Source organism: Cuculus canorus, chromosome 4, assembly GCF_017976375.1.
Source record: "Cuculus canorus isolate bCucCan1 chromosome 4, bCucCan1.pri, whole genome shotgun sequence".
Taxonomy (NCBI): Eukaryota; Metazoa; Chordata; class Aves; order Cuculiformes; family Cuculidae; genus Cuculus; species Cuculus canorus.
In genome coordinates this window covers 12746038-12773941 of record NC_071404.1, presented here as the reverse complement: position 1 = coordinate 12773941, position 27904 = coordinate 12746038, and the positions used below count along the sequence as shown (strand labels likewise).

At 40.3% G+C, this 27904-nt stretch overlaps 1 protein-coding gene across 2 annotated transcripts in view; it reads right to left on the bottom strand.

Annotated features, from left to right (window-relative positions):
* AFAP1 (actin filament associated protein 1) overlaps positions 1–26724 on the bottom strand; it is a 116679-nt gene extending 89955 nt beyond the window's left edge. For both annotated transcript variants that reach the window (XM_054065431.1, XM_054065433.1), the window contains exon 1: positions 26669–26724. The gene's annotated coding sequence lies outside the window, so the exon portion shown is untranslated. The remainder of the gene's footprint in view (positions 1–26668) is intronic.
* Positions 26725–27904: the final 1180 nt, after the last annotated feature.

Here is a 27904-nt window from a genome sequence, read left to right as displayed (position 1 = left end):
CAGTGATGGGATGTGAGTTGCACCCAGAGGTCTTTCTGCAGAACGCTTACGTCCTTAGAAGAAGCCGTCTGATGAAAAGCCACAAGCCTCTGTAACAGTTTTTGACAGCCCTAGCATATTGACAACACTTTTATTATTTTCATTATATTAATATCCCAAAAATGCAAAATGGGTGAAATTAACAGAGGTTTTATTACAGCTAAGATGACAGGATTGGATGCTCCTTTTTTTTTTTCCACGTATAATCTCATCTGCTTTCAGTATTTATTTTAGTGTTAGGCAAGAGTCAGTTTTTATATCCTTTCCATTCTGGATCAAGGTTACACTCACCTCAAGGTTTCATTCAGACACAGTAATTACAGTGAGGGTTATTCTACTGTGTCTGAAATATACCTCAGTCATGAAAATTGAAGTCTTCTTTCTAAAAGCTCAGCAGGTACAGCACTGCAGCATAATGGAAAACTCCAGAGGATGCGCCACTAACAGACCTCAAATACGAAACAGAGAAAATTTTCTAGATAAAAAAAAATTGCACATCCTGGAAAGCTACATTATTTTGTTATTTATGTATTTAATTACACCCGCTAGAAATACATTTTCTGTACCAATTGCAGCAAAAGCATTTTACTATAGATGCCTATCAATAACTGGTCGAGACTTCCAGCTCACTTCCTCAGTGATGTTAATGACCTAAAGTTGATGGGTGGGTAAACAACGTGAAGATGAACAATCTACATCTCTAATTACTATATGAGTCCCTTCAAATGGACACTAACTGGATACTCATCTTTGTATTCAGAGACAAAAAATTCTTAGCCAGGCTGGCAGCAACCTTTCAGCATCTGAACTAAATAGTAGATTGATTGGTTTAAAGAAGAGTCTAAAAATTAGAATTGCCATAAGGTCAAACACACATAAAATTGTAATATTGTATATTGACTATAATCTTTCAAATGACTGCCTCACTCAATTCTCAAATCTTAAAAGTCCAGGAAAAGTTTGGTGGCCAATCACAAAGATATTCAGTAAAGGCAAGTTGTAACACAGGACAATAGTCTTAACAATTCCCAGTGATGGCTGGGTGGTCCAACTTTCCTTTCTCATTCTTGAGCATCTACTGAAGAAGTGCACAGGCTGTTCCACATTCTGCTTAAATACAAGTAAATAATTTATGAGTGAACTGTCAATAGAAAAAGCAGTATTCGGTATATATGAACTGCAAGAATGAAAAACCTGTAGAGATGATTTATGGTGTGAGTGCTAGTTAAAATAATTGCAGATTATATGGCACCAAAAAGAGAGTAATCAAACCCAAAAATACAACAAAAACAAAGAGATTATGATCTACTATTATATATTTTAAATTATAGGTTTTGAAGTAAATAGAGCTTTCTTTAAACACTAAAGGTTACTCTAAGGCTGCTTGCTCTTCTGTTTTTCCCTAAATCCTTTGTTTCAAATATATGAAAGTCTGTTGCTATTACTGGATGTATTCCCTTTTTAATGCTCCTGTGATACTGTATTTCCTATCCTGCAAATAAACACACTGTATGAAGACACAGAAGAGTGCAAAAAAGTGATAAATTAATCACCATCATAACTGGACTAAAGAAGTTAATAATTTCTGACAAAATATGAATATATTGAAAAAAACATGTTTTTTCCTAAAGTTCTATTAATTCTAAGAAACGTGAAGGATAAATCTCAAATCTTATGGCATAGTTGTGTTCATGCACATTTGCTGCTCATGAAACACAAGTCCTTGTGGCTTGCCTTCGCCATCCCTAGCAGACAGGATGCCTGCTCTTCACACTAGAATGCCTTCAGTGTATTTTAATCACAGTAGTATAGGGGAAGGTATATTAAACCCTGAGGACATCTCGTACATGTTCCAGTGGCATACATATCAGACAGATACTAGATAACAAGGAAATAAAAATCTCATGGCTTTTGTTCAGTCTTGAGTTCTAACAGAGGCAAAAAAAAAAAAAAAGATTGTTTCTCTAGTGCTAACTAAGGAGTGACCTTCAGGACGTATGGGTACCGGACAAGAATTAAGTGTAACTGCAGTTCCACTTAAGCGATCTAAGGATGGAATAACACTGCTGTAAATCAGAAACCACTGATTTCAGTGACCGGATAGGGGTCTGGAAATTTAGATTGCAAAATTCTTCACAGTCTTCCAGTATAACCTATGTTTACTTTTTCTAAGGTCTCTGAAAATAATACCACCACACTGGCACCTTCTGTTCCCAAGTGTTGCAATACGTTGAAATCCTCTGATTAAAGAGACAGACGTCGTCAGACTGCCAACACATCCCTTTGAAGCATGACATCAAACACTTAACACAGTCTGCTTCTGAGAAAAGAAACCAGAGACAACCTACTGACAATATAACTTTTACAAATATGAAATTATCCAACAGCTCCTTTATAAACAGACCCTCATGCACCACATCAGCTGGAGTAAATAAACCAATGCTTTTAACACATCAATTTTAATCATGTAGTATTTTGTTAATTTTGATGCATTTACTCCCATCTATGAGAAGATCCAGTTAAACTCCTAAAGTCTTTAGCGGACTACAGTGCCAGCAAGAAACCAGTTCCTTATCCCTTTGCATTTGTGTGTTCTTTCATTCCCTATCTCAGCACTTCCAGAAGAGTGCAGCATGAGTGACAGATTCTGGAATTGTTAATACTTATTGCCAAAAACACACACATACTGAAAAAAGCTAGGGAGTAAATTTAAAAGAAATAAAATCATGTTATGCCAAAATCATGTATGTTACATCAAACACTTGGATACAGTGGTTCACACCAGCATTTAAATATTTGTGCACTACATAACTTCTTGACGCTTACATTAAGCATACAAACTCTATCCTACAGCGTCTCTCACTTACTTCCTTGAAAAATTAAGTTTGGGACTAGAAAACCAGTACATACTTATCATTTTTTTAAAATAATTTTACAGGTAAAGAGACCACAAAGTTCTACAATCACTTCTAAACAATCTTTGTTAAACTAAGATATTTCCAAAACAGTGCGGACCACCTCTATCAAACCAAATCATCCATCTCTGTGTAAATATAAGAAAAAGTAAGAAGTCTCAGTATGGACTCTCCAGCATTACCCTTATAGAGCATCTATCATTTGAAAGGGAAGAAAAAACTACAGGAATCTCCTAAAGAGTGAACCGCCTCTAAATATTCAAATAAAAATTAGAAAGAATCCTACTTTATGCAACGCAGAAAAATTTATTACTCTTACCTCATTATTACTGTGACATTAGCATGGCTTTTGCAAAACAATGCAGTGGTCTTCCAAACTGTAAAACATGCCAAATTCTTTGAATCAGTTGCCATAAAGTATTTCTAAATCACTGGAACCGGATCCAAATTTTCTTTTATAAAAGTATAAAAAGGATATGAGTAAAACCGTGGGTTGATTCACTTTGAATGTAACATATGTTAAAGGCTTTCCGGGTCCTGTTACTCATTATGAGAAAATAGTGATCCAGATATGCAGATTTATTATGGTGGCTCCACAGATTCAGTCTCATCCTATTATTTTTGGTAGTTTTCCCTTTCATCTAATCATCTGCATGTGGATTTTCCCTAAGTAAATCCATGTCTTTCAAAACCAAGTAAATTAAAGCAGTGCCATCAATAAAAGTGTGTACCTTCCATTGTAATATTAATCACATACTTTTCTCTTCATCAGGACAGCAAATTCGGTCATAGAGAAAATGACCCTTTGGACTTCTCAAAAATCCATTTATAATCCAATTATATTACTGTGAAACTTGGAAGTATTTCTATTCTTTGAGTAATGTAACTTAAAATTGAATTTATACCCAAGTTGTACAAAGTTAGAAATGATCCTTAAGTATTTTTTTTTATTCCTACTCAAAATGTATCAGTGATACAGTATTCCCAGAGTCTGAGTAGTCCCAGGGCTGCAGCTTAACAGGAGGTAGCACAAAGCTTAATATTACTGTTTACGACACTTAAGTTTTTTATCTAAACCAAAGGTTGGAACTATTAAGACAGAGATAAAGCAAAATAAATTCTTATTACAGGGTGCGATGTTCATGTTATGTGCAAATAGGTTTTCTGAATCTAAGGAAGCATCTTTTAGAGAATTCAAGTTTAGACAGGGGAGTAATGAGGCTGTTCTGACCTCATTTATAAGGAAATATGATGCTTTTAAGATCAGCTTTCGAAAAAGCAGAGGGGTTTGGTTTGGGCTCCCCCTGTCTTTTGGGTAATTTTTTAAACTTCCACACAAAGACTGAAGTGATCCATTGCTTTGGAGGACTGTGTAGAAGGGAGGTGTTTTTAAGAATTTCTTTTTTTTCTTATTTCACTCCTACCACAGAACAAACATTTACTGTCAAACATCAACGTAGAGCAAAAGCATTCTTTCAGTTGATTTTCTGATTGCGTGCCTTTTACAACATTTTTTTTGTTTTAATACTCACCACTTGTATCAAGCTGTTTTTAGGCAGCAGCACAAGGAACTTCAGGATTCCACTTAATATTCAGTATTCCTATCTCTAAGGAGTGATGGTGTCATATTTCAACTTTTGCTTTATATTTCCTGTTGCCATGTGTCTCCATGTGTTTTTTTAAGACACAATTTAGGCAGAATTGATTTCTGCGGGGTTCAGAGTAGGAAACATGCACATTTGGCAAAGACAACGAGGATGACAACAAGATAAAATGCAAGAGCTAAAGAACCAAAAGGGGAAAATACATGTAGGTAGGGTGTGATCGCCATTGCAAATCATTTTCAGACCAAAAATGTTTATAAGAAATGTAATCTGAATCTTTGTCAATATCTCTATTTTTTTTTTCGTTTTTGTGGCAAAGTGATTATATTTAACACAGCTTGAAGCCGCTTATGTTTATACAAGTGCATGGGTCTAACAGGGAGAACTTAAGTCTGCCAAAAGTAATTGAAATGTAAAAGTCACTGCAAGTTTTTGTGTTACACTAGAGGGGCAAAACCACAGACATCAGTGCTGTATGCTAAAAAAAAAAAAAAACAGCTGGACATTTGCTAGTCATGTTTTCTTAGATATAGTATTTCCACAATACTTCAAAGAAAACCTTTTTTTTAATACTAAAGTGGCAACAAATAGAGAAAGCAGGACAAGACAACCAGGACAGGGGGGCAGGAAGGACCGACCACACCACCAGAATGAGATGTCCCCTCAGTCAGAGCCTTTCCAACATCCATTCCTTTAAATGGTCAGTTGGACATTTTCGTCCTAAAAAAGTTAGGAGGAACTGTGATTGAATAATCACAGACTTCTACGGTCCTTTGAGCAGACTGTCTTTTGCAAGTCATATCCCTCAGAGGCTGCATGTCCTAAGGATGAGTGGTGGATGACTCAGTATAATGACATACTCTCCTCAGGGAGTGAGAAGTGCCAGCCACTGAAAACTGAAAGAAGTGGACAGTAAATGTGTCCCGGTTGGCCTCTAATCTGACAGCAGCTTTATTAGATGGCTTTCTCCAATTTCTGCCCATCCCAGAGGCAAACAGAAGGGACAGAAAGGGAAGGTACTGCCATAGAGAAGAGGTACCAAAGCAACGAATCCTGCAGCTGTAAGCTGAAAAGTCTGTGCCAATTTTGCTAAAAATTACAGAATTCAATTTCAACACAGAAAAAGAAGAAAAGAAAAAAGAACAGAATAATTACAAAAGTAAAGTTATATGGAAAATCTTTGAGTGAATATGAAACTGTGATATGAGAGGACAGAATAATAAGAAAGTGAAGAGATGGTATCTAGCAGTTAAAGCTCTCTTCAGAATGTCAAAACCATTTTGCATTAGTTATAGTACTGTTCAATTTAAGATGGAGAAACGGAAGGCGTCAGGTCATTGTCTGGAGAGAGCACCCAGGAAATCCAAGCTACACTCATGAAGAATGTTCTTTGCTATTTTCAAGTTCACTTCATTAGGACATCATTAAGCATTACCATGAGGAAAGCCGCTACTAAAAAAAACATGAAAAAATCTTTTGGGAGGGAGAGTTAGAAAACTTTGACAATGTACATACCATGAACAGGCCTTGTTCAGTCAAAGAATGCAACTACAAGAAACGGTGAGAGAGTGATGCTCATCAATTTCTCCAAGGTGAGATCAGCTATACCTATCATTCCTGATGGCAGTCCAACTTTTGACTTCTAGGGGCAATCAAGTCCAACCTTCAACCTTTGCTATAATAACATAACAGAGTGCTTCTAATGTGCACTATGAATCTCCTTTGCTGAGGTTTAAGCCCATTTTTTCTGGCTCTGCCCACAAAAGACATGAGAGACACGTTCTCTTTGCAGAAACTTTAAGATATTTGAAGACTATTATCATGTCTCTCCTCAGCTAAACAACTGAAATCTCAACACCAGTCTTTCACAGGTTGCATCTTCCAGCCTCAGCTGCTTTCTTCTGAAATATCTCCAATGGTCCATATTATCCCTCACGTACAGCGCCCCACATGACACACTGCTGCAGCTGAGGAGGACTTCCCAAGGTTATTTGGGCCCAGGGATCTATTTAACCTCTCTTCCAGAAAATACTCTGAGTAAAATATTTGCTGTTTTTCTGGCAAAGGCATGACATAAGTCCTTCGGACTTGGCCAAGATGTGGCTGTCACATCTACAAATTTTGCGGTGCGTACAGCTGTTTTATTCTTGCTATAGGTAATGCATCAAAATGAAAGATACCACTTACTGTTACCATAAATTGTTTTGATTACTGAAAAACATGGAGAGGATGAGCAGCGATGACATTTTATAGTGATACCGGCCTTCAGCCCTTGCATAAGCAACACAAAAGAAAGTCTCCAGGGTTTCATCAACAAATTTATCATACCAGAGATGGAAAACAAGTGGGGGAGACTCACTAATTGCCTAGAATAATAAATCCTTTTATTATCTGGGCATGAGATAAGGCAACAGAAGAGCTGTAAAGATCCCAACTGGTAGCTGTCTGAGGCAACTATTTTGCTCCATTTTGAGAGACCCCTTCCCACATGCCCTTATTTTGGAGAAGACCTCCTAACTCCTCCTCCATGTTACAAAAGTCAGTTTTATGAGAAGCAGAATGATAGAAAGAGGAACAATTGTAAATGGATGATACAAATAAGGTACTTCAAAGTCCAGGAATGGCCTGGACTTGCTATAATATTTCTCTGCTTAAGCAAAGTTTGAGTAATAGTGTCAGCAATGGGGGAAAGAACATGACATAATCTATCACCTCCTGATATTACTGTACATCATTTTAATCAGAGAAAGCTTTAGATCTAATCACGCAGAATGCTGTTTGAGTATGAAGAAATCAAGTTCTGAAGGAATATAGCTGATGCTTGTCAAGGAGCAGCAGTTATTTAGAAATAAGCTATAACATACCATCCAAGTAACACACCCAGAAAAGTCAGAAAAAGGTTATTTTGACATTGCTAAGAGTTTAAATTCAAAATGTGTTAACCTATTTCATTTTAGATTAGCATCAGATAAGTAATACACTCTGTAAGATGATGACATGTGCAACTGAACATAAATTAAAAACTCCTATTGATACTCTCTTGGCTTCTCTCCTTCCCTTCCAAGACGCTCATGGGTTGAGAAGCCTCTGAAAGCTCAACTAATTCCTAATTAGAGATCTTGCAATCCTTAGGCAATGCTGGATGTTCTCCTTAAAACTAGTTATCAATGCTCTGAGGAAACAGTAACTGAAGAGTCACTTTCTGAGATACTGAGATGAATTTCAGTGCAGTCTGTACAAGTGAAAGAAGCATGGAGAAGCGTGCAAATACGTTTGCATTTCAAATAAGATTTCTGCTTTTTTTGCTCCATGCCTTCCCAGCAAGCTGTCAATTTACAAAAATTTAAAGTTAACATAAGTCTGCGCTGCTGCTAAGAGTAGTCTTGTCTCTGATCCCTCATTTCCATCCTTTCCTTTGGGCCAGCATCAGTATTTCTGGGCCATGGGGTGAGCCAGAGGAGGGGACAGAGCCAGCGCCCGTGTGCCTGCAGGAGCTTCTGCTAGTGCCCAGGCAGGACAAGAGCAAGGAATAGGAGGAAGAGTTGCACTGTCTCTTTCAGCAGCAGCCTGTATTTAGAATTAAGAGCTATTCTGAAACTACAGTACGGACTGTAAGAAGAGTAAGCACTTTTTTATCATGCAGTATGAGGACTACCGAAGCAAGTAATTCAGCTTCTTGGACCACATGTGACTTGGACATAGACATTTTGGGCTGCACAGACCATATCTTAACAAAACCCCTGAAGGTAAAGAATGGTATTTATTAAACAGATACACAAAATACTTCTGTGTATTATATGTGAAATACATTCAGGCACTCTAAACTGGTGAAATTACCAGAGGTAATGTCACCAACAGCCTAAATGTTATAATTATTTTCAAATGAAAGCAATAGCTGCAAGTAGGCTCACATTTAGCTTTCTCCTCCCTGAGGCAATGCATTCCTAGCAGGGGTGTTATCCCGCATCTCTGTGGAAAGCATCAGCTGCTCTGATAACAATGCCACTCTGTGCTTTTAAAGACTACAAAGTAACCACGCAAAGAGTAGTAAAGTTCATTCTGAATATTTCTGCGAGCATTAAACCAGCCCTAGTATTTCATGTTTTACATTAGGGAGATTTATTTTCCCTTCTGAAATCTGTATGAAGGTCAATAAATGCAACATCAGTAGAGACCTCTTTCTTTTACACAAAAATAATGAAACAGTGGCAACCACACCTACCCTTTACTTTTTGTCCTTTTTATTTTGTGCTTTTACCTGATAATTAAACAGAAGAGACTGAAACTGGATAAGTAACTGTTATAGTTACTTATTAGAGGAATGCACACAGTTATTCAAGTCTTTCATTTCAAGGGGATTTATTTATTTTTTGATGTATTTTAACTCTCATTGTTTTCCACATGAAAGCCAGTACAATGTAGTTCCTTCAACATTCTTTTTTCCTACAAGTATGGTTTTATCATTTTACTCAACCTTCAACAGAAGCAGAAATAATGACACGTATTTTGATTTGTGCTGACACATAACAACCAAGAGAAATCAGTGTTTTTAAAGTACCTCCTAGCAAGGTTTTGGAATCCACAAGCAGCGTGGAAAACAAATGCAGTAAGTAAATTTAAAAAAAAAAAAAAAAGAAAAAAGAGAAAAGAACCAAACACAAAGAACCCATACCCTTTAATGATGGAGTATGGGAAGTTGGGAAGCTTTGGTGCTCTCAATAGATGAGAAAACGGTAATGCATCCAAAATGATAGGAATAAATCTTTTCTGAAGGCAGTCAGAATTCTGCTGCAATAGGTTGTGTACAATGTTGTAGTTCTCATTTCTCATGTATGGATGCGTGCAGAAGTGTTAATGCAAGAACCTAACACATATGCATTTGCATAGAAGACCAGCTGGTCTTAACACAGTTTAAGTAACTGTATCTTTCCCACACCTCAGACTAAAACAGTTCATCTACTGAAGTGCTATCTAACTTTATGTAGTTTTTCTCCAGCAAAATTCCACAGCTCCACCGTGAAAAGTGGGGAAGCTTGTCTGAATTATGAGGAAAAGAATCAGGTCCACTGCAAAGATCCAGGGGACAAATGTTACTCATGAATTTTGGTGTCAGGGATAAGACAGTGCAGCGCAAGGGTAGACAGGAGATTCAGGAGTCATTTCACAGCATGGCATTTCTCAGCCAACCTTCTTTGACCCAAGAGGAGCCGCTGGAGTATGTATTTTTATATACATACACATATTCTGTAGGTCACTGATAGTGGATTAGGAACAGAAGGGGAGGAGTGATGGGCATCGACTAGTCATCTAATAAGAAGCTGCTGCGAATTCTCCCCAAATGAGGGAGAAATGAGGCTGCTTGAAGAAAAAGATAAAAAACTAGATGCATTCACCCTTTTGAAATGGAGAGCCTGTGCTCTCGTTATGTAGGCTTGTTGAACAGTACATGGTTTTATTCTAGAATTATACTTGCAATACTCTTTACTAGATTACTAGGTCAGACCTCACTACTCTCCAAGGGAGAAGACTAGTTTCAAATTAGTTTTAAGTCAAGAAATCCCATTTATTAATATACTTATGAGAGGAAGAGGTACAAGCACCTATAAACTATATGGTTGCAGGTACAAACCAGTTTCTTTCAGACCAAGGTCAATAGTGAAAGGGATGCATCACCAGAAGGTTGTTCCTTGCACTTGAATTCTTCATCCTTGCACAGCCCTTAAAGACCTTAGGGGTGACAAAATTTAATCTGTAAGAGGTATCACAAAATACCTCTGGATCGTAAGTTAAGGAAGGTCCTGTGAGTATGTACTTAAGATATCTTCTACCAACATCTGTAGCAATTGGTGGTGTTTCGCTGCTAGGGATCAGGATACAGTTTGGAGGAAAGCACTGAAACATCTACTAAGGTTTGATGCCCTCATTTAGCTCTTTTTTGCCTTTGCGGTTAATAGAGAATGTTAACATAAACTCAGCTGCTCAGCATATCATAAGCCCTTGTAAAGAACATGAAAATGCATGCTTGCCTAAACTAAACAGCAACCACTTGGTGGTCTACACTTGAGTGAATTGTGTTTATGTGAATAGCACTTTCTAATAAATGCACCACATCTCTAGCTCTTAATAATATTTAACTTACCTCTTTCTTTCAACAAAAAATATTTAGGTAAAACAATACAGCAGTTATCATCGTGTTTCAAACAATAATGAATCTTTCTGGGAGGTCACCTACAATAGGTAGTATAAGCAAGATGTAACCAGATAGCAATTATTCAGTGATGAAGAACTACATTCTTTATAAAAATAGCTTAAACTATTTTAAAAGTTTATACTATTTTAAAGACTTAAACAGCAACGAAAAGTCACACAAGAGCTGATATCAGTAAGCACATGTCAACAGGAGAAGAAATACAGAACATGGGTTATGTATATGTACACTGCCTGCCTGATGGGTGAAGCTAACCCCAGGATGATGGAGCTTCACCAGGTGCTCTGCATCTTCTAAGTCTTCCAAGTCCTAAGTTTAATTTGACCTTCTGGTGCATTAATAGACATATTTAAGTCTCTGAATTTTCCCATTGGCTTCGATGCAGACACACACATGTAAAGAACTCAGCTTGATTTGGTCTCATGGGCAAAACACTATTTTTATAGGTGTTCATTGCCCACTGGAGTTATTTGAGTAGCGTTGCATTTTTACTGTTTCCAGCCATCTCTTTGTAAATCTCCTCACTAAATTCTATGGAAATTATCCCTCTACTAAACTACCTGAGATTTTTTTATATATATGTATATATATATATAATATATATATATATAATATTTATAATATATTTAATATGCAATATAATAGAGTATATAGTGTATAGTATATAGTATAGAATAAAAAACATAACAAAGAAAAGTTTAGTTAAAAACAGCCTTTAAGGAGATGTGCTTATAATACAATACTTTATATATGGATTTCTGCTGAAGAAAGCCATATTTATCAATTATCTATGTTCCATACTTCCTGACCAAATCTGAAGTATACTTATAAAAAAATCACATTCTGGTAATAAATCCAAACCATTGGTTCTCCCTGGACATCCTTTCAAAATCAGAAATCCCTGACATTATTCAGATGTAGGATTCACGCTTAAATGGATTAGTAAATTATTGGTTAAACTCAGCTGTATCCCCTTCCCAGAAATTATGGCCTTTAATGTGCACCTTTTCTAAGGACACAAGCAACAAACTTTCCCAAATTTTAGCTGTAGTTTCCCATGTCCCTCCAAGCAATGACTCTCAAGCCACTACACGACCCATTTCTTTTTCACTTTTTCAGAACATATTTTTCTGCAATTTGACAGCATATTTCTTTTTTCTTGATTTTAAACAGTGATAATAAAATCAATTCTTTTGGTCAACTTAAAATTAAGACTCTCAGTAACCCAAATGCCAGACACCTTAATTGGCAAGTCTCTGAGCACAGCAGTCTACATAAAAATTTCACAGCTGAATGAACTGACATTTGGTACATGAATGATAGTGTGAGCTCAATACAGCAAATTTCTTATAAAAGAGAGAACTAATATTCTACACCAATTCTCAGAAATACACAGGCAACAATTTTATAGCATAAAATCCATTTTCCAAGAATCTATCTTGGTCATCATGCCTGAATTGGCAGTCACTTTTCAAGGATGTTTTCACTGACTCCCTTGAGCCTTTGAAGCAATGAAGTAGCCATGCAAGGATGTTGTGATGGACTTTTTTGATAAGGACTCAGTAAACCTAAATTAAGAGTACAAATAATCCACCTACCTATGCAAATCCAAACAACGATCATCTTGTTTTAAACACCCTGAATAAATTCTTTTAGTTCAGAAGAATTACTCATTTCATATGTTTGAAAGTAGGGAGGCAGATTGTTTGAGCCTTAGAGGTGACACTTCTCTGACTAAAAGCAAATGCTTACAATGTAGTCATCTGTATCTGAGCTAATTGCCCTAGGCTCCATGCACAGTCAATGGAGAAATTTACACTTCCCAAAATAGACATCAAGAACAGATCAGATTAATTACATCCTAGAGAAGCAGATTTCCATCTCTGATTGTAAAGGAAGTCTATAGGGAACAAGCTAGCTATAGATCTGCTCTTCCATGTGTGGCTTGAGTCTGGCAGGATGTATCCCACTCTTAAGTGCCTATCAGCTTACACATACATTTAATTTGAAAACAAGATCCTATGTTTACTAAAATTAAAGTGAAAAAAGAGCATTCTCATTATAGTAGAGCTATTTAAATATAATTAAAAAGTTGTTTAAATATAGAGAAGTTATTTTTGACATGCATGTTTTGGTCCTGTTTGACCAACCTGATCTCTTTCTATGACAAGGTTACACGCCTAGTAGAAGAGGGAAAGGCTGTGGATGTTTATCTACCTCAATTTCAGTAAAGCCTTTGACACTGTCTCCCAGAATATTCCCTTGGAGAAGCTGGTGGCTCATGGCTTAGACAGGTATATTCTTTGCTGGGTAAAAAAAAATTGGCTGGACAGTCAAGCCCAGAGAGTTAATGGAGTTAAACAGAGGCAAGAGGAGCTAAATCTAGTTAAATGGTCAATGGAGTTAAATCCAGTTGGCAGCCAGCGACAAGTGGTGTTCTCCAGGGCTCGGTGTTGGGGACAGTCTTGTTTAATATTTTTATCAATGATCTGGGTGAGGGGATTGAGCCCTCCCTCAGTAAGTTTGCAGATGCCACCAAACTGAGCAGATGTGTCAATCTGCTTGAGGGTAGGAAGGCTTTGCAGAGGGACCTGGATGTGCTGGATAGATGGGCTGAGGCCAATCATATAAAATTTGACAAGGCCAAGCACTAGGTTCTGCGCTAGTTACAACAACCCCATGCAATGCTACAGGCTTAGGGAAGACTGGCTGGAAAGCTGCCTGGTGGAAAAGGACCTGGGGGTCTGGTTGACAGCAGCTGAATATGAGCCAGCCATGTGCCCAGGTGGCCAAGGCCAAGGGCATCCCAGCCTCTACCAGATACAGTGTGGCCAGCAGGAGCAGGGAAGTGATTCCGCCCCTGTACTCAGCACTGGTGAGGCCACATCTTGAATACTGTGTTCAGTTTTGGGCCCCTCACTACAAGAAGGACATTGAGGTCTTGGAGTATGTCCAGAGAAAGGCAAGGAAGCTGGTGAAGGGGCTGGAGAATAAATCTTACGAGGAGCAGCTGAGGGAACTGGGATTGTTTAGCCTGGAGAAAAGGAGGCTGAAGGACGACCTTATTGCTCTCTACAACAACCTAAAAGAACGTGGTAGTGAGGTGGATATTGGTCTCTTCTCCCAAGTAACAAGTGATAGGACAAGAGGAAATGGCTTCAGGTTGCATCAGGGGAGGTTTAGATTAGGTATTAGAAAAAACTAAAACAAACTTCATAAAAATGCATTCTTATTTCACTGTAATTTTGGCAGCCATGCCATACTCCTGTCACAATCTCATCAGGGGTCTTCTTCTCCCAGCCTCAAAACTCTGGTGTGAAAAACAAAACAGATTTGATGTACGAATGAAAGGTTTCATCCCACTATCCCAAGAGAAGGGAAGGGGGAAACAAAGCACTTCTGGCTCATCGCAGTCACCTGTGTATCAGGAACACCCAATACAACAGGCCACCATAAACAAAATGAAAACCACTTTAACAAACAGCACACCTACACCCTCAAGACCCACAGATAAACAGGGTAAGGGTTTGTACCACACTCTGTACTTTTGCTTTTCCTAACCAAACAACATGAGTTCAACTGTGTTGATTTAGTTCCAGCCCCTACAGCACACTGAATAATGCAGCTATATACACTCTTCCATATCCCATTACTACTCTTCTGCACCTGATGTAGATAAGCACTAATGCATTTATTTCACAAATCTTGTTATTATTTGCAATGATTCTCCTCTTCAATCAACGTCGATGTTGGCAGCCCTCAGCTTCACTTTGCCTTTGGTTGCACACCGTGTTGCATTCTGTTCTTGAAGGACAGTGATTGAAAATAATCTGAAATGAAATCCCCTACATAATTTCTACATGTGGTCTTTTGATAGAAAGCAGATACAAACAAATTCCTATTGACAAAACTCTGTATTATGGGACTGAAAATCAGCATGCCGGAGCACCTTGGTCTCATGTCTTATAAGGAGAACTTTCTCACCATTTGTCTTATGAAGCAAATTGTCAGGGTACTGGCTCTATCATAAGCTACTCTTATATAAAAATTCACAATAGATAGAGGTACTCGTTCAAATACAGAATAAGACAAGGCAAAAAATGGGACATTGGACAATTATATACATGACAGGGCACCATTCAGTCATGAAAGTATGCCAAGTCAAAAAAATTTCCAGTATGGAGTAACCTTTTGCTTAAGAACAAGCATAAATCTAAATAATAATAATAAAATTATTTTATTATTATTATTTTGGGGGTAGGATATTTACAACTGCAGTGATGTAATGTTTTACAAGTCCAGCAGAAATATTGTCATCTTCAGACAATGCAGTTAGATTGAGTTCACCCTACACTGTAAAGTGTCCTGTATGAGTAGATGCAGATAGATCATCACTTGGAAATGTGTCTCACTTCAATACAATCAATACACAATCAATACACCACTTTAAATCCTCCCTTCAGAAGTTAATCTTTTTAATCTGGAAACTGATCGTAATCTTACCTAACAAGTATCTCAGTAAAAATCCTACAATATCAATACAACAAAAGAGTGGTGACAGATTATTTATTACTTACAGAACACACTGTTCTTGCCTTGAGAGATTCTGAAAATGAGTGCACAGATTAAGAAGATATGGCAATACAAAACTAACCAAATAAATCCTGTTGCTAGTATACATGTTTTACAGTTGTTGAGCTAACTTAATAATACCATTTCTTAGCCCTCACACTTGGGATGGGATGCAGTCCTCTGATCCTTAAACTAAAGAACATGCAAGTTTATGCTGAGGAAGCTTTTAATCATCCAGGACTCATAGTCTACCACCATTAGAATTGTAATTTAGTAACATAAATCCATGGTGCCATCAGGTAAAGAAAGGAAAATAATAGTATTCTCAAAAGCCCAGATTCTAGTAGTCTTTGCTACTAGAAGCAAGCCAGCATACGAGCTGAATGTAAAACAAGATAATGGCAGCAAAGTTCTCAGTCAAAGTGCTCTCCTCTTGGTGTTCAATGATTTCCCAGCAGTCATATTATTAGGGTCCCAAGTCCCTGATCTTTCTCTTATTAGTGAGTGACAAAACTTCACTTGCCTACAGGCAGAGGAAAATTCATTGTAGGCATGGATGCTATTTCTTAAGGAAGAATAAGACATCACTCTGATTATAACCCCAAATTAGAATTTGAATAAAATTATTAAATGCTGTATTTGGTTTACTACAGTATATATAAATAATCACTTAAAATTTCATAGGAAAGTGTACTTCACATGGAAGATTAGTAACCCCTAAACAATTAGTTTTTCTAGATTACTTTTATCATTCTGTTCTTAGCAGTTTGAAATGGCATTTTCCCCTTCTGCTTTGGACAACTTCCACTAGTGAACGTGGAATATTTTTTTCCTCCTCACAAAAAATCTCATTGGGAAGAAATTCCCACTTCAATAAAAGAAACAATGACAGAAGGAATTTAACATTTTCCTGGACAGGCTCACCTCAGAAAATGTCCAGTAATTACAGTTTTGGAGGATTATGCTATCAATAATGAATTCTTCAATCCAAGCAAAAATCTTCTTGTTTTGCCTTTTGTCTGCTTTCATCTAGTTACATCTTGACAGATTCTTATTATCACACACGTATGGTTGCCCAGTATTATATTGTGCTTTTCTGAACTATGCAAAAATGGTCTTTATTATTGACAGTAGCAAAACCACCCTGTGAAGCACTAAGGTATGCCCAGAACCATGCGTCATTCCACACCTCCCAGAGCTGGGAATTACACACATACGTTTAGTTGCTTCATTGTTCTGGGTGCAGCTGAACTGCACAGGGGAAGCACTATTTGGACAGACAATTATAATGCAGTGAAATTATCTGGGATGGCCATGACCCCTATAGCTGATCCTGGTGAATGCAATCAAAGTGCATGTATCTGTGGAGAGTCCGAGCACGTCTCGTGTCAGTGAGATAACTTGCACCGCTCCTCTCCACTGTCTCATAGGGAGAAGAGTGCAGTCTCTAATTAATAGCAAATAGTATAGCATTATGCAACACAGCTCATGCAAGGAGTACAGGGCTGTAAAAAGATGTTTGCTTCATAGGCTGCATAACAGAAGGGGAAGGTGAGCAAACCCCTGTAAACTACAGTTCAAAAGTGCTATGACAAATGGTCTAAAGGATATAAAAAAAAAAAAAAAAAAAAAAAGGTTCCTAGGTAAAGCGGATAAATGCTTAGAATCATAAGGTTGGAAAAGACCTTTGAGATCACCAACTCCAACCATCCCTGTCCACTACCAAATCATATCCTCAAGCATCTCAGCTACCCGCCTTTTAAACACTTCCAGGGATGGTGACTCAACCACCTCCTTGGGCAGCCTGTTCCAGTGCTTGATAACCCTTTCTGTGAAGAACTTTTTCCTAGTGTCCAATCTAAACTTCCCCTGATGCAGCTTGATGCCATTCCCTCTTGTCCTACCACCTATCACTTGGGAGAAGAGACCAACACCCACCTCTCTACAACCTCCTTCTAGGTAATTGTAGAGAGCGATAGAGAGTTTGCTTAGGAGAGTTTAGGAGTGTTCTTAAACTCATTTGAGTTGCAGGAATTAAGATGAACACATACAAAAGTTTACAAAACAGAGCTAACTATAGCAAGAAAAGGGAAAAGATGATGTAGGACTCTTACATGCTTCTCTCCCTTCTATGTACTTCAGTGAAGTGAAGTTGAGATCACAGGCTTGTACTGAAATCTTGCGAATGTGGAGGCACTAGCGGGGCTGATCAGCGTACAAAAATCCTTACAATTTATTATACATTTATTCCCAGCATTTAGAGAGATAAAATCAGTTCTTTCCTTCCCTCTGCACCCTAAGCATCTACCATTTCCAGTTGCTACACTCTGTCCCATCTCAAGAAGTCATTATATTTTTATGAGTTATACATAAAAATCCAGGGTGCCAAGTGCTCTGTACATCACTGATGCCAGCCAACTAGAAGGGCATACGCTTCTTTGCCCATATATATAGCTTGAGCAAGGGAACATTCCTGCTATATTGTCTCTGGGCAACTTTAGTCCTGGCTTATCCAGGTGATTGGATCATCCAGGTGATGTCTCCTGGCCAAGAGGAGCTCCACAGTCACACCTACTAAATCTGCATACATGCATTTCCTGTACCTTTACTATCAGATATTTGCATTTGGATCTTGCTCTGCATCTTCCAGATCCTGACTCACAGAGGATAGCGCTTAGACCTCAGTAGGGAGCAGCCCTTCCCTACAGTGAGGTACAGGGAAATGGCTGGAGTCTTTTATAAATACTGTTTCCAAATCACCTCCCTGGAAGTAAAGATGAGCTTAATTAGTGTAAATGCAAAGACTGAGACTACTTATAAAGCACACTCAAACAAAGCTAAGGTTTGATCCTATTTTCTCTATTTGGTTGTTTTTCTTTAAAGCTGGCAGAATGACTACCCCAGAACAGCTGCTTTTTAAGGGCTGAAATGTCAAGAAACCTAGCCCAAATGACCTCAAGTCTCAGAGATCCTTCACTCTCATAAAGTACAATAAACTTTAGGGCAATCTGAGTTTGCACTTAGATCTTTGAGCCTGTAGATATGCAGCAGAGCAAGACCCATAATGCTTAAGAAGGTATTACTGTGATAGGAAAAAGACACTGAAGTAGTTGAAAAGAGTTGAAGAAGTCTAAAAACCTCCAGATATCATATCTCTTTGAGACAGCTTTTGCTGCCTTGTAATTTGATCAATATTTCAGTTGATTCCTTGGGCAAAGACAGTCACATGGGCCTTCTACATATATCTGTAATTGCCCTTAGGTTATACAGAGAGTTACTGTTTACAGGGAAGCCTTCAGTACAGCTTATTTTTAACATTCAAATTACTTTCACAAGTTACATAGTTGGACTATGAGCAAGAGGACACAAAAATGAGAGATCTAGAGAGGATGAGGTCAAAGAGGTGATAGCTCTCAGCAAGAGTTTCCACATATGCAAAAACTAGACTTCGGATTTTGTAAACAATAATAAAGGAGAAGATTCAAAGGGATGTGAAGGAAATTGCAGCATTGAGAGACTGTGAGACTCGGTCATTGCAGACAGACAGATGGGAAAAGCTGTCACTAAGAGCCTAATCAGGACTTCAGTCAGGTTAAAACTAACTGTTGCATCTTTCTGGCTTGTTGGACACAGTTCGATCCAGATCAGCTCTGGGAACAGGCTCAGGATGTGGTTGTCACAAGGTGGAAGGTGTCTTGGTGGCTCCAAGCAGTAGTGGAGGTCACTGGGAAGGCTCCTTTTCAGATCCAAAAGGCTGATGTGAGGTGGGCACACTTTCACGCTGCCTGAGCTGACACCCATCCATGGGGGCGTCCCACTCAGCAGAGCAGCGTAAACACAGGCACAACCCAAGGCACTAATCTTACCAACATCAAAAAAGATGATTCATTTATTTAAAGCTAACCCTTGCATAAACATTTCTCTGAGCTTCAGGGAAAGAAGTGCAGGAAAGACAAAGAAACTGCAAAAAGTGAACCAAGGACAGCAGAAAGTCCGAGAGAAGATGAAAAGTTCACAAGCCGCAGGAACAGACAAACTTTCCCACAGAGGGAACAGCTCTTCCTTCTCCCAGAGGACACTTGTTTTGTTTATCTGAGGTTTTTGGTGTGTGCTTTCAGCTGTCTACATGTTTGGTGACTTGTTTTCATTAATTTCTGAAGTGAGAGACTTTTAGGGGCTTTGCAGGGTTTGTTTTGTTTTGTTGTTTCATTTTTTATACAGCCTCCAACTGTTTCTTTTTCTCCTTTTAAATGAGATCTTACTTGTTATAATATCCCCTTTTTTCAGCATAACTAACTAACGTTGGAAATAGGATTGTTTTTTGTAACCAGGTGGGGTCCCACCCATCTGCGTTTAGTATTATTCACACTGGCCCTCACCCAGGATTTTCCTCAAGACTCTTCAGGGTGGATTTCATTCCTCAACTTAAAACAAATTTCATTTCTCAACTCAAAACAAAATGCTATGGCCTAACCTACCCTCTGCCTCCTTTCAGCTCTCCTGATTCTTCCTGCACGAAGGAGGACCCACGATGCACCCCCTGTTCCCTGTCCAAGAGGACTTGCAGCTTTTCATGGTCCTAATGGCAAACACATGGTGCAGACAGAGGGACCAGGCAGGAAAAGCTCTGCATATTCACTGAAGCTCCTCAACCTGTATATTTTTTCCCCTCCAAGAATCAGATCTTTTCATTTTCCAAAGGGTATTCTTTGAGAACGTTGCATGTTAACAGAGTTCAAAATCAGTTAGCTCCTGACATTTTCAGGTATTTCTTTTTTCTCTCGGTAATCTCCTACTTCCAGCAACAACATCCAGTGAGTATTTCACTTTATTCCCTAGCACAAACTTGGCTGACAAGAATAAATCCCCCTCTTTAAAGGGACAATTTCTTTCTGTTTGATCTAGGCTAAGGCTCAGTGGCAGAACAGCATCAAAGAGTAGCCTCTCTGCAGCTCAGCTCCTGGCCACTATCGCCCTGGTGACACTCAGCAGCCCTGCTTCTCCTTATCTAATGGCTTTGCCTTCTACATTATCTATCTTATTTTCAACTCCTTCCGCTATCACTTCCTCATTGCAGCCCACCCCGCTTGCAGGGCTGAACTAATATCTTTTTGTTTGGTCTATACCAGTAGCAGGCAGCCAGCTGGTTTGCTCCCTGCTCATGAAGCAGGAGCCCCCAAAAGACAATACAGAATTCCTGCTGGCAGCTTCCTCTCTCCTCCTCATCCTCCTCCTGGAAAGGGACCACTTAGAGGTTTGGCCTCTTAAAACCCCCTCTACCAAGTAGTTGTGTAGCCACAGTGCCCAGCTGCTGGAGCTTGTGGTCCAGGGTTTCAGCCTCTCCTGGACCCATATCATGTTTGGGCAGGCAAAGACGCTGAGCTGAGACCCAGGGGTTGATTCTGGCTCAACAATGAAGATGGGCACCGCTGACAGCAGTGGCTGACAGCACTCTCTGAAACCACCCAAGGATGTCTGTCTGTCAGATCCTTCCCTTGGCTGCCAAAATCCTCAGGGACAGTCTCAGCATGTGAAGACAGACAACGCACAGCATTGTTTTGGGAAGGCTCCTTTCCACTTGGGTTTCCTGGTCTCTAGGGCAGGGTCTGGGAGCTGTGGACGCTGTCCTGACTAGTGCCAGTTCAGCAGCTGGGGCCATAAAACCTGTCAAACTGACACGGTGCACACAGAGGAAATTCAGAAAAGTCATTCTTTCCATAGACAGCTAGCCAACTCACATGATTTTTTCCTGACAAAGTAGATAAGCACTTTGCTAAACGCATTTCACTTTTTATAAGCATTTTCCTTGCACCTGCTATTGCACATTTCTTATGGCATTTCAGCCGTCCTCTTCCAAATCTGGTACCAAGGTAGCTTCTACCAAGAACTGGCTGGTTAAAACCCACAAAATGTATAGATCACACCCCACTCCTGGCCATCAACATTACCAGTTCAAAGCTTGGTTCCTTAACCTTTTTTTCTCTCAATATTATAACAGTAAACATATATATTTATTAGCAATTTGTCATTTTTCTCAGAAAACCTGTATGACAAAGGCAGCTCTAATATATATCACCCACACATACACACACACTATCTGTCTGTTTATATACATCTACATATATATCTATACGTGTCATATATACACATAAATATGTCCATGAAGGAAGTCAGAATTACACCCTAGCAATTCTGCCTGTCCCCACTGCTGCTTGTTCTCCTGTCTGCCCGTCAGCTAGGGCTTTACTTGCAAGGAAGCCAGGCACGAAGTGACAACCTGTCACTCTGGAAAGGAAGGCAAGAAAGTTCTGCTTCCTGCAGCTGGCAAGAAAAGGACAGCAAGGAACCTGAAAACAGCAGTGAACTTGGTGTAACAATTAAAAATTAATTATTAAAAAAATTAAAAATTATCAATTAAAAAATATGTAAGAACACAAGACGCTTTAAATTTCAGTAAAACTCCAAAACCAGACCAAGTGGTCTAAGTGGGATGTTGCAGCCAATTCGTTGACCTTGACCCCTACATAACAAACTTGCCTCCAAAATAGCCCTGGAATAGCCTGTGAAGGCACACACGTTCCCACAAAAAATAGGAAAACACTTAACCTGAGAAAGCTACATTGTTTCACATAAGAATCAGAGAATACTGAAAACAATTCTTTACTCCCAAATATTTATGTATGCAGAAAACACCCAAATGAATCTAACTGCATCAACTCCTTCATACAAATAACACCGAGGATTAGAATGAGACTGGAAAGTACAGAGTGCCAGCGGCTGAGGCTGCAATGGCTTGTGAATGTCTCCATTGAGACAGAGTGGAAGTCTCTTCCAGTGCTTTACAATCATCATAGTTTATTCATCAGCCCAACAGCACATGGTAAAAACTGAAATCTGCCTACAAAGCTGGGACATATGGGAAAAGCTCACTCCTGGTTGTTTTATTTTAAACAAAAGTTACAGTAGCTCCCATTGTTTGTTTGTTTATCCCCCGCTAGACTAGACAGCATGTGGCTTATGAGCCATACTGATAGATGCGATAAAGCTCCTGCCAGATCTGATTGATGACCACACTAGGAAATGCTGTGAAGGTCACACTGCAATTCACTCTTCACAGCTGCTCCTGGTAAGAAATGCTAACAGCAAAATAAAATCTGGGTCCACTAATTGCTAATAAAAGGGAAATCCCCTCCTTACCTTGCCTTCTTCTCTCTTCCAGTTTTAAACAATGGGAATGCCAGAAGCATGTGTAACCAATGAGACACCAGATAAGTTTCAAAGAGTTACTTAGACACATTTTAATGGACAAAAACAATCCACCCACAGCAAATGGCCAAATGTGGAGGCTTTATACATATGAAGATGGTTCATAGCAGTTTGGCATGAAAGCAGCATACTAAAGAGCTTTTAGTATTTACTTCTTTGCAAAACTGAGATAACATGCCACTACATATTTTCTTTGAAAGAGTGCTACCTCTGATAATTTGACTACAGGAATTAAGCTCATTTCTCAAAGTCCGTTCATTTTAAATGAACCAAGCAAGCACGCTCATTAAAAGTGGCTACTAGCTCAGGAAAAGTGCAGCAAGACAGTCAGTCAAGTAGGACACCAAAATCTTGTTTTCCATAAATGCTTCAATGTGATTACAACAGTGACACGAGACTTCAGGGAATTCACAAACATCATATAATGACAGTCCCCTCATGAATAATACATATTTATTGCAACTCACAGCAATTACCTCACATGCACAAAGTGCTGCATTTCTTGGGGGTAAAACACTGTTATCCTTAAGACATCGGCTACATTACAGATCAAATTTGAAACCACTTGTGTACTGTTTTCTGACACATTATTAATGGATGAAAATATTTTTATTCAGCATTTTGTATTCACAAAGATTTTGGCACTATAAGGACATTACCAACATCTGTCCTAGAGAAAGACAGCATCACCCAGCTCAAAAATACACAATGGCAGAGAAATGGTGGCAGCAGGAATCCCCAGACAGATAAAAAAACCTCACTACTTAGTCATCATAAAAAGAATGATGCACTGATAATTTTACATGTTTAATTCTTCAGTGTAGGAAAGAGATTTGAAGACAGTCCAATGCACTTCTGCTTATTTTACTAACAAACATACACAATAGGGCTTATTTCTCAAAAGGTTCATTTGTTATCTGCTATCCCCCTTTCCACAACCTCCAATTATGTCCTCGCATCAGCATGAGTTTCATGGCCTGGAGAGTCAAGATTTAACTTTTAATCGGACAGTAAGAGCAATTTAATCTTACATAGCGTTTTACAGTGCTGTTGCATATGCAATACAAACCAAATACAAGAATTTCACGTATATGTAAATGGGCAGATGTAGTCTGACAGTTGCACAGGTGTAACCACCACACACCGCACTCAGGATCAACCCCATACATTCAAGACTTAGCTTTTTCACTCCTGATTCAGAGTTCACACTAACTCTGCAGTCCTTTGGCTGACTTACATTTTTCTATTATTTTTGTTGGGTTTGACTGTTACACTTCAGCTGGGAACTTAAAAACATTTTCTATTACAGTATATTAACTTGGAATAATACCTACTGAGTGTGTAACATGCTCACCTGCCCAGCCCAGACAGACAGTTCCTCTGTCAGATGAAAGACTGTATTTGTCAATAAACTGATGAATCAGAGGACATTCAGGGTCATGCCAGTAAGGCAGGTGTTACTCACATCTAAGACAAGTTGAATTGCATAACTGGAAGGGATGCATAAATATTTTGAAAAGTTGACACAGTAGTTTTTAAATAACATAGAGTGAACTAAACTGTGTGGGAGCTTATAAGCATAAATCCTTGTAGCCCATCCTCCCACTTCAGTAAGAGATCTCTTGCAAATGAAAATAAAGCACATCCATTCCTCCTCCTCAGAAAACAAAGAGCGCAGCTTTGAAAAATGCAGTTAACCAGGCATGCTCCTGAATACCATACTCCCATTGACTGACATATCAGATACCAAACTTTTGAAAATGGCCGGAAATTAAATTGGTCTAGTCCAGATTGCATAAACCAGCCCTGAGTCGCTGGCTCTTTGTCCTGGGGCAATGTCTCAAGGAAGTCTGAAGTGAGCAGCAAGGCAGGACAATTCCTGATCTGCCCTTACAGCTGCTTCTTTCTGCACCACTGAAAGGAATAGCACAATGAGTCATATGTGTACCAAATGCAGCCTGTTCTATTGAGATTGTATCATCATTATTTTTTGGTGTGTCTGACAGTATTCTTTCAATTTTGAGAGCTTCAGGAGGTGAAAATAAAAAACCCTCAACTAAGATTTTAAGACTTTAACATACTGTGAATGACTGACCTACTGAAGTGTCTTTGCATTTTACCCCTCCTTGCTGCCACTGCTTTAAGAAATACTGCAATTTCTATCCCAAAGATCTTCCAGATCCCTTCATCTAAATATCTACTCAGGAATACCACCCAATACTTGGAATTTTGACAACATATTTCCTTGGAAACATCAAACAGAGGCACACATTACCAAAGGCAGTGAATATCTGCTCATTGTTCTGTGCACAGGCTTGTCGCTGCAGTCACTGGGTATCCAGACACACAAAGAAAACTGTAGATGCTTCTCTTCAGAACCTATTTCAAATTCTTCTTAAACCTATCTGGTGCTCTATAGCCACAGAAAGACAGGACTACTCTCCCTCCAACTCTAATGCAGGATTTGCTCCTATTCTACCCCAGTTCTGAAAGGAAAAAAGGAATTGTTCGAAAGCAGAAAGTAATTGTGCAGATCTTCCTATGGAAACCACCAGGAGGCGTAAGGGATGACTGAAGGGCACCAAGTGCCCACGTAGGAGAGGGCTGATGGATGGATCCATCTGGCTGCCAAGCTGTTCCCTTGTCTTGCACCAACACTTCCCGCAGAAGAACTTCATAATACTGCTATTTTCAGAAAAGAAAGAAGTGGCCATGTAACAGTCAGAGCAAACAGTGACAGAACACCTGCAAGGGTGAGATACTAGTGACGGAAAAAAACCCAGAGCCAAACCAAGCTGCTCTGTAACATTTTTTTTCCCCATGGAACAAAACAAAGAACTGCACAAAGAACAGCAGAATCCATAGTCTTATGGAGCCCTGGACTGCAGTACTAATATTTAATTAGATCTTTATGGCTTTGAGATGTATTATTTTATAGTCAGATCTCAGCTGAAGAGATCAGTCATCGCAAAGGTATGATAAGTAGAACAGGCACGGACACACCAAGCATTTGCATAAAACTGATCTTATAGGATCCAGAGATGAGATTAGCTAAATGCTTCTCTGTTCCTGACATCTGTCTCTTTTCCTGCCTTGCAGAAGCGTTCATTCATTCATCTACTCTGCCTTTCTAAGCAGGTGAATGCCTCACTTGCCAAGGGATGCTTGCTGGAATCCATTCACCTCCTCCAACTCCAGAGCTTATAGTTTATAAAGCAACGCCTGCTCTTGGCTGTTTATTATCCGGCTCTTTTGCCGCCTATGATTTTCCTGCTGGCTAAATCTTTGGCAAGTTCTCTCTATCCCCCCCCACAAGACACTTAACGTGCATAGAACCGACAAAGTTAAAACTGAGTTTCCAAAAAGCCCTCAGTGGAAGAAATCAAAATACGTCGCTGTGAACTGAAGCACTGCCTACCAATCGCAGGCTGCTTTTTAGTTTTAACCTCTCTGTTAAACAGGAAATAAAAAGGAGTGGGTGGGATGGGGAAGCCAATGGGACAGATCTGGAAGGATGGTTCTTTTCGCCTTTGCCCTGACTGAATCCAGAACTGTAACATGATGCAATCTCTCCTCTATGATGAAACGCGTTCAAATGGCAAAGTCTGGAGAGAGACCCCCCTCTTCCCACCCTAAAAGGCACAAAACACGAAACTCTGAGCTGCAGAAGGCAGCAGCACGGCTGCCAGGCCGGTGCCTCTCCCCGGGAAGGGAGGCGAGTTTCGGGATGGCAAACAGAGGCTTCGCTCCCAGCGTGTCAGCAGGATTGCTGCTCCTCCACAGCCCGGGGGCTCCTCCGCACCTTTTTCCAACGGGCCATGAAAACCAGCAGGCCCTTTCTTGTTTTAGGCTTTTTTTTCCACTAAGCCCACAGCTTCCCTCGCACGGAGCTGCTGGAACACCAGCGGAGCCTCGGCACAAAAAAAAACCCCACACCTTTTTTTCTGAATCCAGCCCTTCCCCTCCCTCTTTCTTTCTTCCCCTTTTCCCTCCTCGGCGGAGCCGGGCAGGGAGACGCTGCCTGGAGCGCAGGGGAGCGAGCGGCTCCGCGGGAGCCCTCCTACCTTTCGGCCGTCCTGCCGTCCTGCCGGCACAAAGCGGGGCGGGCGCAGCTCCGGCAGCGCCGAGGAGGCGGTGTCCGGGGCGGGGGCAGCGCCGAGGCGGAGCGAGCGAGACAAAGGCGGGGGGAGGCGCGGGGGAGCCCCGCGGTAGCGCCTGGCAGAGAGCGGGGGGCAGCAGCCGCGAGTGGGGGGCAGGAGGGGCAGGTGTGTGCGGCATCCCCAAAGCAGGGGGGCTCCGGGGATGCATCATCCCCAAGGTATGGGAGGGCTCCGGGGGTGCATCATCCCCAAAGCAAGGGGACTTCGGGGTGCAGGTGTGTGCGGCATCCCCAAAGCATGGGGGGCTCCGGGGGAGCAGGTATGTGCAGCATCCCCGAAGTATGGGGGGCTCCGGGGGTGCAGGAGTGTGCGGCGTCCCCAAAGCAGGGGGGCTTCGGAGATGCATCATCCCCAAAGCAGGGGGGCTCCCGGGGTGCAGGTGTGTGCGGCGTCCCCAGTGCATGGGGGGGCTTCGGAGATGCATCATCCCCAAAGCAGGGAGGCTCCGTGGGTGCAGGTGTGTGCAGCATTCCCAAAGTATGGGGGGCTCCGGGGGTGCATCATCCCCAAGGCAGGGGAGCTTTGGGGGCGCAGCAGCCACAGGTGTAGCACAGGAGAAGAAAGATGTGTGCAGCATCCCCAAAGCAGGGGGGCTTCGGGGGTGCAGGTGTGTGCAGCAACCACAAGGCAGGGGGGCTCCAGGGGTTCATCATCTCCAAAGCAGGGGGGCTCCGGGGGTGCAGCAACCCCAAAGCAGGGAAACTCCAGGGATGCATAATTCCCAAGGCAGCGGGGGCGCTCTGGGGGTGCAGTAGCCCCGGGTGTAGGGCAGGAGTGGGCATTACAAATATCCTAACTGTGCAATCCGCACCCTTCCCGTTCTTGCCCAGGAGATGCTGTCATTGTAGCATTCAGCTGTGGTTGAAGAAACAGAACTGTGGAATCGAAGCACACTGAGCATCTTGCCCTTCATCTATAGTACAATTTAAGCCCTTTTGTTAAAATCATGTCAAATCATGCACAAACCCAACACTGAATTAAAAGTGGGTTCCTTTGCCTTAGTTTAGTTTGATACAAGCCAGATTTAAATCAAGAGTGTGAGGTGAGATAGTTTATGTTAATTAAAGTTTATGCTGATTAAAAGAGCCCTCTGAGAGCTTTAAGCAGGCTTCAGTTTTCAACAAAATTGCAGGCTGAACC